Raw genomic sequence first — 14,364 nt, 5'->3', positions numbered from 1 at the left:
CATCTTCAGGGAGCTCGGAATTGGTATACTTACACTCCTATAAAAAGTAAATATTTCATAACTAGCAAAGCTTCATTCTTTCCTCCAGCTGATTCTCCTTCACTAGTTTTCTTTTATCTTAGAAATAAATAAAGGCCTTCTGTAGACAGACAATTTGAAGATAGCAATGGCACTTTCTGATGAAATTTAGAGAATATTAGTGTGACTTTCAGGACACTGGGGATGTGGATAAAAGGCAAAGTACTAAAAGAAGAATAGATATGAATTTGGGGTATTGAAGGCAGCTTAGGCACCCTGGAGATCTATGTAAATGGGAAAGTAAGAAGTTAGAAAAGACCAAGACATAGACTGTGTAGTCTTTAGCAGCAAACTCACCAACTAATTGTCTTGGAGTAGGATGAGTGAATGCTGTGGCCCCTTCAAATGTGTCAACACTCCTAGTATATTGGGAAAGTTTAAAGTTTTACAGGACTATATAATATTGAGATTCTATGAAACTCACTCTGATCTAGATCAGGGCACTCAAATATGAAGAATGACATGATGCTGCCACCAGAGATGCCACTGGTAGAGCAGATTTGGGGAGCTCATCACTTGAGTAATAGAATAGTCACCTTGCCTCGTATGCTCGATGGGGAGGTCTTTCCTCCTCTCTGGATTGTTTGAGACTATTATGAATTAGCTCAGGGGTTTACCCCACATCTGTACAGTCCTCACTCCATCTCAGCAATGATAAAACAATTCACGGACATGGCACTCACCCAAGCTTTGTACTTAGAGAATTTCTAAGTGATAGAGGAAACCCATTCTCTTTCTGTTATGCTGCCAGGCTTCATTTGCACTGATGTCTGCCTCCAGTATCTTGGGTCTCATCTCAAGATGTCAATCTGAAAATAAAGGCTTTGAATCCACCAAGTCCTTTAAAATTAATGAAAAGAAAACGGGGGGAAAGCCTCTTAGTTAGACATGGGTACTGTACTGAAGCCATCAGGAAAAATGAAGACTGACAGTTTAATTTTGCTAAATACTGTAAGAGAAAGGATGTCAGCTGGGATGACTTGGAGCCCTGCCCCCAGGTGACAGTGATAGAGTATGCAGGAGAATGGCGTAGTCATTTCCTTTGAAAGTGTTTTCAAAAATTTGCATGGAAAGAGCTGGGAGTAACCCTTCTAAGTGGAGGCTAAAGGTCATACTCCATCTTTTCTCCCCCAGATTATTAATAGTAGCTGGAGTGGGCTTATTTATTTAAAATTCATGATTCCAAAATGGCTCTTTACGTTCATCTCACTTGATGGGAAGTTCTCTATGCTTCCTCAACTCGTACAGCCTTTGGGAATGATGTCCCAGCAGTGACAGCTACATTTACCTGACTCAAGTCTTCTCCACTCGTATGCTTCTCGATTTAGAAACTGTCAAACACATCAGGTACAAGAGGGTTGGTGTTATTGGAATAGGCAGATATGTGTACTGTGTTCCTAACTTTACTCGGACACAGGACGATAACCTTAGAATTAATTGCAAAGGGCAAATCTACTAAACTGGCTGAACAGGACCTGCATCCTAAATAGAAAGCCTACCCTCCAAGTAGGGGAGGTCAAGTTAAAACTAGGAATTATACACAATTCAGTCTGCATGCAAGTCCATTAGAGAAGCAGAAGACAAAGTTTAAAGGCAGAAATAATGTAGTTTTTAGGAAAACAGTTTTCGAAATAAAAATTAGGTCTCTTCAGGAAGGCACCTAAGAAAGAGACTCTGAAGGGTCTTTTGAAAAAGAGCCTAAAGTTCCAGCAAGTGAGGAAAAATGAAAGGAAACAGCATTGTAGGAAGAAATAAGGCTTGAAGACAGTCACAATCAAAAGCTCAGGCTATTTCTTTGGAATGCTGGGACTGTAATGACTCTATACAAATCTTCCAAACTGGGATGAGAGACTAAGCCTTTTTTTTCCTCCCACACTTACCACCAGGGCAAGGAGGGTGCTTTGGATAAGATGTTCCTGAGCGGTCACTAGATCCAGAGGATATTTGGCAGAAAAATCTTAGCTTACAAAACTATCATCAGCTGTAGACATGAGGGATTAGGTCCTACAGTGCGACAATCATATTATTTCAATGTAGCAGACATCAGCTTTGCCTTTTAAACCCTCAGATTCACTTGCATATAAGTTCTATAAGAGACTTTTAAGATTCTGGGGTTTTCTTTTTATCAAAGTGTGTTATTAGGAAAACTCTAGTACACGTTCACTTTGAGTGCACCACACATACCAGCTGTCTAAGAACTTAGCTTGGATTTCAGGCTCATTTCCCAGATAATCATGAAGAACTCACCATGTTGCCACGAGGGGTACTTGTAACAGGCCTTGAAGAAATGACCGTTGATGGTCTGAGGGTCTGCTACAGCTGTTCATTCATATCATTTAATTCTCCTTCTTCATGTCCAATTTCACACAATCCATTTTTAATCTTATAATGTTTGTTGATTTCATTGTTGTTGTCCTTCCTGTTTCTTGGTGGAACTGACTTCACTTAGTCCATGATGAACATTTCTGCCTAAAAAGGCTTGAAGATTCAATAAAATAAAACATCTCATGGAATCCCAACATCCTTCATAGGGTTTTTGTTGTTGTTGTTTTGTTGTTGTTCTGAGTTTGTTACATTGCTGTTAGATTAGAAGGTTTTGCTCCTTTGAGATACCAGAAATTCCTCATGTGTATATTAATTATTTCTGATGCAAAGAGTTATTTGCTTCAGATCCCAAGACGATTACAGAAGCCTTTCCTAATGTTATTAATGTGGCTCAATTTATGTGTCCATTTAGTAATTCCAAATGCATTGTATTAGAAAGAGATCAAACAGGTATTGCTCTCCCTTTTCTTATAGAAGCCTCTGTGAGATGCAAGTGTCCTTCAATTTGGAGGTGATCTGGCATGGCTCATTGAATTCCTAAATAATTCACTTCTATAGTAATTTTTGAATATTCATAGATTTTTTCTATCCTTGACTCTAAAGTTCATGTCCTTTTCTAAGTCCTCTAGTAAAGTTGTCATTTCTCTTTTATCAGTCTGATTAGCATGATGTCACGAGAAAGTTCAATACTGTGATGTTCTATTGTATATCTGGACCTTCTGTCTTCAGACTGTATAACTGTAGAGGTCAGGAGAGCATAGAAGCCTCAGAACCTCCCAGAGAGGCAGATCTCCTCCTCTCCAGTATATCTGTCAGTTTGCATAGTGGATGGTCATTATAGTTTTTATGTACTTTTAAGGTTTGCAGGCATATAACTCAAACAAGTCTACTTCTTTCAACATTATTCTTTTCATTTAGCATCTCCCACAAAATTTTTGTCATTTCTTTATTCACTTACAGATTATTTCCTTCTCTACTGCCAGTAGAATACTCCATATCAATAAAGTTCGCAAAACTATCTCTGCTTTGTTGTACTTGATCCAGTATCTCAATTTAGTTTCATACTTATTCTTTAAACCGCTGCCTGTCTATGTTTATTACAGCCTTTTGTAATAAACTCACAACATAGTGATGACTGCTTTTGATTGTCCCTTTGAGAGGACTTTGGGTTATCTAAGACACATGTCTCTGGCACCTCTGTGCCTGTGTCTGAGAAGGGGAAATATTCCTTGAATGTGAGTGACAGCTTCACATAGACTGAGATCAAAGCTTGAATATAAATGGGAAGAGACGAAAGTTAGCTACCCATCAGCATTTATTTTCCTTTGCTTCCTGACTACAGGTAAATCGTGGTAAGCATGCTGGGACAAGTTCCTTGCTGTGATGGATCCTCAGACTGGGAGGCAAGGCAAAACAAATTCTTCCTCACTTGTTTTTATCAGGTGCTTGTGACAGCAATGGGAAAACTAACACAACCACAGAGGTTTCAGTGTGAGTCACTACATACTGATCAAGAGAAAGAAAGAGGGGAAAGGGAGAGTTGGGGGAAGGGGTACAAAGAGAACATACCACAAGGAGTTGTAAAGATCTCTATATTATTTTTAAAAAATAAGATAAGTGAACTTTGTGGGCATAGAAATCTACGGGTGCCTAAGCAGTTTACAATTTTAAATTAATCATCCAAATCCTATGTCTGAGCATCCTATTCCTTCCCAAATAGGATGTTGATCTTTGGCTTTGCTGACCTAGAAGTTGTGAGAAATCCTAACCCCTTTGAAATTCAGTGGGACTTAGGAGTAATTCATGAGGATCAACCTCTCCTCCTTCCTCCTGCTACCTCTCCCCCAACTCATTCTTCGAAAGATGCTGAGAGGGAAGTCTGAGGGTGAAGTGCTGAGATAAAAACAATGCAGAAATTGTGGGAGTAAACAACTAATAACTGGCCCAGCTTGAGACCCATACCCTGAGAAGCCATGAAGACTGGGGGCCCAGAGATGGGATACCCCAGGGACCTAGGATAGAACTAAACATGACTGGTAAAAAAAAAGTCAATGAAGTGATTTGTAATGTTATTATGTTGTACTCATAGATTTGATGTCCTGCCCAACTCTCTGAGTGGTGTCACCCAGCATCTGATGGAAACTGATGATCACCCAGCATCTGATGGAAACTGATGGAGAGATCCATTGACAAACTTTTTGAGGCACTTGAGTAGTCATGGGAAAGAGGGGAGCAAGGATTGTAAGAGTCAGAGGGATCAAGCACACCACAAGAAAACACACAGAATCTAATAACCTGGGCTTATAGTTCACACAGAGACTAAATCAACAACCAGGGAGTGTCATGTGACCAACCTAGACCCTCTGCATATATGTTACTGATGCCATAAAACAATCCCACACCAGTTCAGGAATATGGATAATAAAAGGGTTTTTTATTTAAGGGGAAAACTGAAAGATTACCATCCTAAACAAGAGTCCTCTAAGCACAAACAGAAAGAGTCTAGCAGCTGGAACGGGAGCTGAAAGCAAGAGAGCAGGCACATGGTTCCCGCTGATTTTTAAAGTATAAGAGTCCATGCCCCAGTGGCCTGGTATCCTAAAGACTATTGGTTGAAGGAGCAAAATGTGTGCCTACAGCATGTTGCAATTGCACAACTTGGTTTTTTGGTGAGAGTCCCAACAGTCACTAAGACTGACAATTAACAAATGGGATGTCATAAAACTGAAAAGCTTCTATAAGGCAAAGGACACTGCCAAAAGGAAAAAACAATGGCAGCCTATAGAATGGAAAAAGATCTTCACCAACCCCACATCCTATAGAAGGCTGATCTCCAAAGTAAATAAAGTCAATAAACTAGGTATCAACAAACCAAGTGATTCTATCTAAAAATTGTGCATATCTAAATAGAGAATTCTCAACACAAGAATCTCAAAAATCATTTTTAAAAAAATGTTGAACATCCTTATACATCAGGGAAATACAAATCAAAATGACACTAATATTCCATCTTACACCTGTCAGGATGGCTTAGATAGAAGACACAAGTCTTCTGGCTTTCAAACACAGATTTTAGTAAGACATTAAGTAGCCTTCAGCCTATTACCTATTGTTCAAAATTACTGTGTGCAGTCACAACTTTCTCCCCTTTCCTGTTTTCCCTTATTTCTCCTAAATAATTGATATGTGGTCCCTGCCAATTAAATTCCCTTCACAATACACCTGATTATTTCTCCAACATAAAAGTCTTAAAGATGCTATGTTGTCTGAGACAGATACTCCATGCTCAAAGAGGATCCGTGGTCAGTTATGGCTAGCCTGCTGGTGGGCGCTTCAGTGACAAAACCAGTCTTACCATTTGCTCTGCTCAAACAACCAAAGAGTACTGAAGTCTCTAATTTTGTCTCGGGAAATTCGATTCTAGAAATGATTTGGGGTTCAGGAAATCTGTTTTGAGCTATTGTTAAAATCAACCCTTCTGGGGAAGCGAAGGACGTAAGAAGAGGGAAGATACTGGCGAGAGGCAGTGACAACAAAGACAAAGACGTTTCTGTGGCCTTTCAACGTTCTCTAAAATTAGAGATGAAGGACTAAAACTTTTCAAATGGTCTTTTTTGTACAATAAAAATAATTCCTTTACTTGAATGAAAACGTGTGGTGTTAAATGGAATTGGTTAAAAACTGAAATGATCAGAACAGGACATTCTCATTGTCAATACACAGCTATTCTGACCCCAAAGACGCTCCTCTATAGTGTGGGCACCTATTCCTCAGCTTCAGAAACAACTTTTAAATTTTAGTTAATTAATTATATGTCCTGACAGTAACTTCCCTTCTCTCCTCTCCTCCCATTCTTTCTCTCACCTCCTCTATGTTCTCCTTCAATCTACTCCTGCTGTTTCTGTTCAGAAAGGAACAGGTTTCCCAATGAATATCAACAAAGCAAGACATATAAGTAAGACTCACCACCTCCCCATGTATTGAGGCAGGGCAATTCAAACCAGTACGAGCAAGAGGCTTCCAAGAGCCAACCAAAGCCTCAAGGACAGGCCCTGCTCCCATTGTTAGGAGTTCCACAAGTAGACCAAGCTACACAACTGTCACATATATGTAGAAGGCCTAGACAAGTCCCTTGATGCCGCGCACCGCGCCCCAGTGTCTGTGCTCTGTGCGCTGACACCCAGTTCGCGAGCTTCGGGCAAGGGGACTGGAGGTTAAAATACACAGACACACACAGACAGAGAGACAGTGACACGGGTCATCCTTGAATTTCCCAAGAATGCTCCCTTTATTGTGTTCAGGGGCAGATTATATAGAGATAGCCACGCCCCAGCCAAACCCACCAGAAACCACTCTCTTGCCATCAGGAACTCCTGAAGGTCTCGTGCTTAGAGCAGCTGTAGGCACTCAGATCAGGGGATTACAAGAAATTCAGGATCTGAGGTCTCACTCCTCCCAACACCAAGAAGACTGAAGACTCCCTGAATGTTTGTTCATACTTTTTGAGTTCCCTGAGCCAGGTTAGTTGTTTCTGTGGGGGAGTTGTGTGTGTGTGTGTGTGTGTGTGTGTGTGTGTGTGTGTGTGTGTGTGTGTGTGTGTGATGTCCTTGACACCCCCCCCTTGCTTTTAGAGGCCTTCCTCCCACTCTTCTGCACGATTCCCCAGGCGTAGAAATATTCAGCTATGGGTCCCTGCATCAGTTTCCATCAGTTACTGGATGAAGGTTCTCTGTTAACAATTGGAACAGTCAGCAATCTGATCACAAAGGAGAACAGTTTGGGCTACATATCCACAAGTGTTAGCAGACTAAGCTGGGGTTAAACATGCAAATTTGTAGAGCTTCTCTTGCATCAGTTCTCTACGTGACACTGAAATGCCCCCCTTAGCAGGAGCATCTTTTAGTATTCACCTCCATCCACGCCCCCAACCTGATCGCTTGAGTTCCCATTCCAATTTTCCTCCAGTCTATCCAGAAGATCTCTTCTATTTCCCCTTGTCGGAGGGATCCATGCACCCTACCTGGCCCTACTTATTACCTAATCTCCCTGGAGCTATGGATTCTATCGTGTCTATCCTTTACTTTACATCTAATATCCACTTATGAGTAAGTACATAGCATGTTTTTCTTTGTGCATCTGAGTTACCTTACTCAGGATGATTTTTTTCTAGTTCCATCCATTTTCTTTTAGATTAAATGGAGAGAAACTCGAAGTGACTCTACTGAAATCAAAAACAATACAAGGCTATCTATTCTCTCTCTCTCTCTCTCTCTATATATATATATATATATATATACACACACACACACACACACAAAATGGTGCTCAAGTTCTAGCTAGAGTAGTTAGAGTAGTAAGACAACAAAAGGAGATCACAGAAATACAAATTAGAAGTCTAAGTATTGTTATTTGTAGATGACATAATAGTATATATAAACAACCCCAAGCATTCTAACAGGGAAATTCTACAGCTAATAAATATGTTTAGAGATGTGGCTGAATACAATATTAACTAAAAAGCAATCAGTAAACCTCCTTATATAAATGATAAAAGGGCTAAGAAAGAAATCAGGAAAACAGCATTCCTCACAGTAGCCATAAACAATAGAAAATATTTTTGAGTAACTCTAACCAAGCAAGTGAAATACCTTTGTGACAATAACTTCAAGTCTTTGAAGAAAGAAACTAGTGAAGATATCAGAAGATGGATTGATCCTCATGCTCATATATCAATAGGATTGACATAGTAAAAATGACCATGTGACAAAAAGCAGTCTACAGATTCAATGTAATGCACATCAAAATTCAAACAAAATTCTTAACAGAATTTGAAAGAACAATACTCAACTTTATATAGAAAAAAAAAAGACAGTATAGTTAAAACAGTCCCATACAGTAAAAGAATTTCTGGATGTATCACCATCCCTGATTTCAAGCTGTACTACATAGCTATAGTAATGAAAACCACATGATATTGGCATAAAAACAGATGGGTAGATCAATGGAATCAAATTAAAGACCCAGACATAAATCTACACACCTATGGATACCTGACTTTTTGACAAAAAAGCCAAAATTATACAAAGAAAAAAAAGCATCTTCAATAAATGGTGCTGGTCTAACTAGATGTTGGCATGTACAGAATGCAAATATTCAGACATAAAAGACCTCTAAACAAGACACAATCTGTTTAAAATGTGCATACATAGACTTGGGAGAGAGGAAAAGAGTATAGACAGTTATAAAAGGAAGTAAAGTCATTAAAGAGATAGTAAATTAATATAAAAAGTATAGACAGTCATAGATTAAAGGAGTAAAGAATAATAAATCACATAAAATAGAATGTGCACAGAGAGTCTGGATAGTGTATATTATTGTGTTTTCTTTAAATATTTTGACTGCAGAGAGGTATTTGATTCTGTGGTTGCTAAGTTAAACCAACATAAATGTATCCTGACTTCAAAATTTGGGTTGAAGAATATGTTGCTTTGGAAAAGAAGTTCTCCTTTTGTTTCCACAGAAAATGACAATTTTTGGATTCCTTCCAGGCTAATGTGGTTTGATAGAATAAGACCACCTGACAGGTCTCCATGAGCCATAAATATACTTTGCCCAACAAACAGCAGATAGCAATTTGGAGAAAACTATGCCCAAATTCACCAAATGATAGTTTATAAATATTTATTTTCAGCTTGTGATGTGGGCAATTGGAAGTAGATGCTGAAGATGGGGTGGTGTTCCAAAGCATCTCAAGATGAAGATTCCAGCTTTCAGAAGAAGGAAGCAATGGTTTAAATGACCTCATAGAAATCCATGTTGAAAGTTAATCTCCATTGTAAGATATTAAACAGGAGAGTCATATAAGGCCTTTAGGATAAAAGAGGCATGAGGACCCTGAACTCATGATGAATTAATCACTTCATGGACCAAAGACTAATGGGTAGAAGAGTTATCTTGAAAATGATTTTCGTTTTTTTATTAAAGCCAAGTTGAATAAACTCCTTTCTTGTAGGAATGCTCTCCATTTCCTGAGGGAGTTCTCAACAGAAAGAAAACCCTCATCATCTATGGCCCTTAACTTTGGCCTTCCAAGACTTGGAAATAAACAAATCTCTTTTCCCTATTTCTTTTACTTTTAGTAATTCACTTTGTTTACATTTATGTTTAGTGTGTGTGCGTGTGTTTGTGTACAGGTGCTTTTGAAGTCCAGATTGCTGTGGGACAATGGTCTGTACCCTGTCAATTGTATTTGAATATGCTGATTGACCAGTAACCAGGCAGGAATTATAGGTGGGGCAATCAGGCAGGAAGTAGAGGTGGGGCAACAAGAATGCTGGGAAGAGGAAAGTGCAGTCTGCAGTTGTGATCCATACATAGAGCAAGCAAGATGTGACTGCCTCACTAAAAAAGGACTGAGCCACATGGATAACATAGACAAGGATAATGAACTAATATATGTTATAAGAGTTAATAAGAAGCCTGAGGTAATGGGAAAATCCGTTTATAATTATTGTAGAGACCTTTGTGTGATTTCTTTGAGATTTAACATCTGCAGGAACCAGGCAAGACAGAAAACACAAAAGTGTTCCCAGTCAACACAAAAGAGGGTGTCTGATGCCCTTGAAGCAAAATGACAAAGATTACAAGCCATTCTAAGTAACAGATTATGGGTGTCGGGAACTGAACTCGGGATCTATACAAAAGTAATATTCTTTTAACACTGGTCTTTAGAATTTAGTTATAGTAAAAGAATGCAGCTAAAATAAGGGAAATGGCCCATTTTGCATTGGCTTAGCTTGCGGTGAGATATAGCAGTCAGAGAATTCAAATGCGTTTACCTTCACATCTTTATCTCAGATTTCATTTTTATGGCTCTGTTTTATAATGGGCCCAACATTAAAACTGCATATTGTAGAAAATGAAAATTCACCTTCTCCTAGAATATCCTTGTAATTAAGCTTTGGGTATGACCTTCAACACAATCAGCCCATCAGCTGAAGAGATAAATGTCTGTTATGCGAATTTCAAATCCAAGTGAAACAAGGTGTTCTAACATAGAGACACAATTTGAAAGGCAAATACGCATGGATCTAGGATTCTGGTGACCCTTATTTATGCTAATATGTAACTGATATTTCAATAACTGGATTCTTTTTTAGGGTATGTTTTAAAAAAATCTGTGGGGGAATACCCCTATGATTGAACAGGAAGCTTTTTAAAAAACAAAACAAAGCAAATACCCTTATATACAAAGAAAACATCTAATCTAGTCCTTATTCTGGTGACTCAGACTCCTGTGAGATTTTTTTGGTAGACTCTGATGTTAGAGGAAGGCTTCTTGGGTGCCGATTTGTTGGAGAATGGCTGCTTGTTGGTTCCCAGCTGCTCAACCTCAAAATAATCACACAGAAACTGTGTTAATTAGATCACTGCTTGGTCTAAAAGCTCTAGTTTTTTATTTGCCAACTCTTACATATTAATTTAAACATCCCTATTAATCTGCATATCACACATGGCTGTGGCTTACCGGCTAAAGTTCTGATGTCCATCTCCATAAGGGCTACAGGGTTTCTCTCTGACTCCACCTCCTTTCTCCAGCATTCAGTTTAGTTTTTCCCACCCGGCTCTGTTCCCCTATAGCTCTGCTATAGGCCTAAAGCAGTTCCTTTATTAACCAATGATATTCACAGCATACAGAGGGCAATCCCACATCACCCTGAGGGATGGCACATCTACCAGCAGTTTTCTCTGATCAGAATATGAGCTTGGAACCTTCAATATTACATTTGTGAGGTTAATCTTGACTGTCAACTTGATGTGATTTACAATCGCCATAAAAAATTTCTGCAACTGTCTGTGAAATGACTCACCTTAAATGAGGGTTTGACTATGTCATTGGCTGGGGGGTCTCTGAATGAATAAAACAAAGTGGGCTATAAACATTTATAGCCCCCTGATTTCTGACTATAGATGACATATGATCAAGCAAAAATGTCCTTCTCTTGGCATTATACCCCCTCCAGTGATGAACTATATATCCCCTGGAACTGTAAACTAAAAGATACTCTTTCTTCCTAATGTCCCTTCATCAGGTGCTAAAAACAAGTGCATAAGCAATCCATTTTATTACTTGTCCACAAAGGTGACAAAGCTTCTTTTCTGTGCCACCATTGCATTTTCTCTCTTAGTCAATGTAAATCGTTCAGTCCACTTTCTCTTCTGAGTATCATTTTGTCCTATGTTTACTTCAGCACCTTGCTGTGAGCAAAGACTCCAATTTTTGCAGATATATATTACATAGTACAAATATTATATAGTTGCAACATTTGTCAGGTATACTTCACTTATGACAAAATATGAATGTCTCCATGGTGTTTGAACGAAAATAGTCCCCAAAGGCAGGGACATTATGAATAGGTGTGATTTTGTTGGAGTAGGTGTGGTATTTGTCACTGTGTGGGTAGGCTTTGAGGAATCCTATGCTCAAACTATGTCTGTCATCAAGGCATAGAACCCTCAACTCCTTTTCCATAACCACATCTGCCTATACACCACCATGTGTAACCATAAAGAGAATAGAATAAAACTCTTAGCTGAAAGCCAAACCAATTAAGTTTTTTTTATAAGAGTTGCCATGGTCATAGTGTCTCTTCATAGCAATAGAAACCCTAACTAAGACAGTCTCTTTGCTTCTCTTTATCAAAATTATTCATAAGTTTTCTGATTTGGGGTAAGTGACATTCTATTATAATAGCAGAAAAGAAATTTAAAAATAATGTTTTCTCGTGGTAAAGGTTAAGATTTTTAATAAAGTTAATATTAGTTACTATATTTAATATTATTTGAATCCTATTTAATCTTTGTTCTGTCAAATTTGAGAAGGAACCTGCTGAGAGAGCATGGCTCCACTGTATTCTGACATAGAATTTATGTCATAATTGTTCTGTGAACAACTATAGACAAGCACAAAATGAGGGACCATCTACTAACTAAGGAAGAAGTCAATGCTATTATCTCGGATGGAACTATGATACACAACAAAAACCATAGCATAGACTGGCTGTGGGTATATTTTAGCTTGGAAGACATTAAGAAGTTTGTCAACTAAGTGCAATGCCTGACTTTTTTGGAAGGGAAAAATATCTCTAAAGCATATTTTCAGATAAACTGACAAAACTGGAAAGTAAACAGTATTGGAAAAAATATTGAACTACTATTAAATTTTCTCAAATGGGTAGCTTTTGTGGTTGTTAAAAATAATTAAAATCATCATTGAATGCATCATTATTAATCTTAACATGATCACAGCCATATTGAACACATACTATGCTAGAAGATGTTTATGTTATTCCCCTCAATCCAAGCAAATCCCAAGAGAAAAACAATCCAGTAAGACTTGTTCTTGTAAAGATTTCCAATGCAGATGTCTCTGGGATGGCACCCAGCTGCTTATTGAATACGGACAAGTGGAAAGGTTTCTATTGTGATGTGATTCTTCCTGAAAACAAATCCTGCCCCTCAGCAAACTCAACTGCATCAGAGTAGACTTAGTAAACATCTATGGGAAGCATTGAAAGATATACTTTACTCTTATGTGAAGTAGGAGTCTGAGAGGGACCTAATGATCACTACAAGAAGTTGGTGCCACTTGGTACTGTAGGAAAAAAAGAAAAATAAAATAATCATCACTAAAATGCTGCTACATTTTAATTGTACAGAGGTCAGAATCAGCTTAGGTGCTAATCATGTTTTGGCTCCTTTCTTTTTCCTTTTACTCTCAAGGCTGACTTTTTTGTAATAACTGATATAATGGGCTAGAGAGAGGGCTCAAAGTTTAAAATCTCTTGTTCATTCAGAGGACCTGGGTTCTATTACCTGCACCCACACTTTCCATGATTACATATCCAGGCAACCCAGTGTCCTCTACAAGCTTCAGGCATGGACTGGTGCGTATACATACATTCGGACAAAACACCCATATTTCTTTTTTTTGGATGGATAGATAGATAGATAGATAGATAGATAGATAGATAGATAGATAGAATAAAATAAAATAAACAATTCATGAAACATATGATTTAACTGTGGGTGTAGACTTGCCTTACCCAGGCATTGTTTCCAGTGTTGTAAAGCATCCTGGCCCAAGGAAGAACTATTAAGCTATTCTCTGGGTAATAGAGACTAAAGATAGATACTTATATGTGACAAATGTAATACTTCTTAGGTAATTACATATATAATTATGTGGCTATATAGCTTATGAAGAGTCCTGATGTGTTTTGTAGGAGACCACTTGTTCATTCCCAACTGCCCAGACTTGGAACAATCACACAGAAACCACTCTTTAATAATTGAACCACTGCTTGGCCAAGTAGTTCTAGCTTCTTATCAGCTAGTTCTTACATGTTAATTTAACCCATTTCTATTAATCTGTGTATTGTCATGAAGCTGTTGCTTTCTGAGTAAAGTTCCAGTGTCTCCAGTGGCTCCTCTATGGCTTCTCTCTGCCTCCTTATCCCAGCATTCAGTTTAGTTTTCCCTGCCTACCTCTATTCTGCTCGGTGCTGGCCTAAGAAATTTTTTTTATTAACCAATGGTGTTCACAGCACGCAGAAGGGAATCTCATATTATCTCCCCTTTTCTGTTTAAATAAAAATGAAGGTTTTAGCTTTAACATAGTAAAATTACACATAACAAGACAGGTATCAAGCAAGAATTACAGTTACAATATTTATATCTACTTGATCTTTTATTATAACTAAAGAAAACTATAATTATAACTTTGTATTATTCAACTCCATCAAATACTTTGGAAGGATATAATATTACCTAAGTAAACAGAAAGCAAGCAACTTTCAAAACCCGAAAATTGACAGACATCTTCCTACCTGGACAGTCACCCAAGGTTCTTAGGTTCTTCTGTACCATTGGGGTAACCATCTTCAGCCTAAAGACCCATAT

The sequence above is a fragment of the Microtus pennsylvanicus genome, chromosome 5 (genome assembly GCF_037038515.1).
Source record: "Microtus pennsylvanicus isolate mMicPen1 chromosome 5, mMicPen1.hap1, whole genome shotgun sequence".
Classification (NCBI taxonomy): Eukaryota; Metazoa; Chordata; class Mammalia; order Rodentia; family Cricetidae; genus Microtus; species Microtus pennsylvanicus.
Note: the sequence above shows the minus strand (reverse complement) of the source record.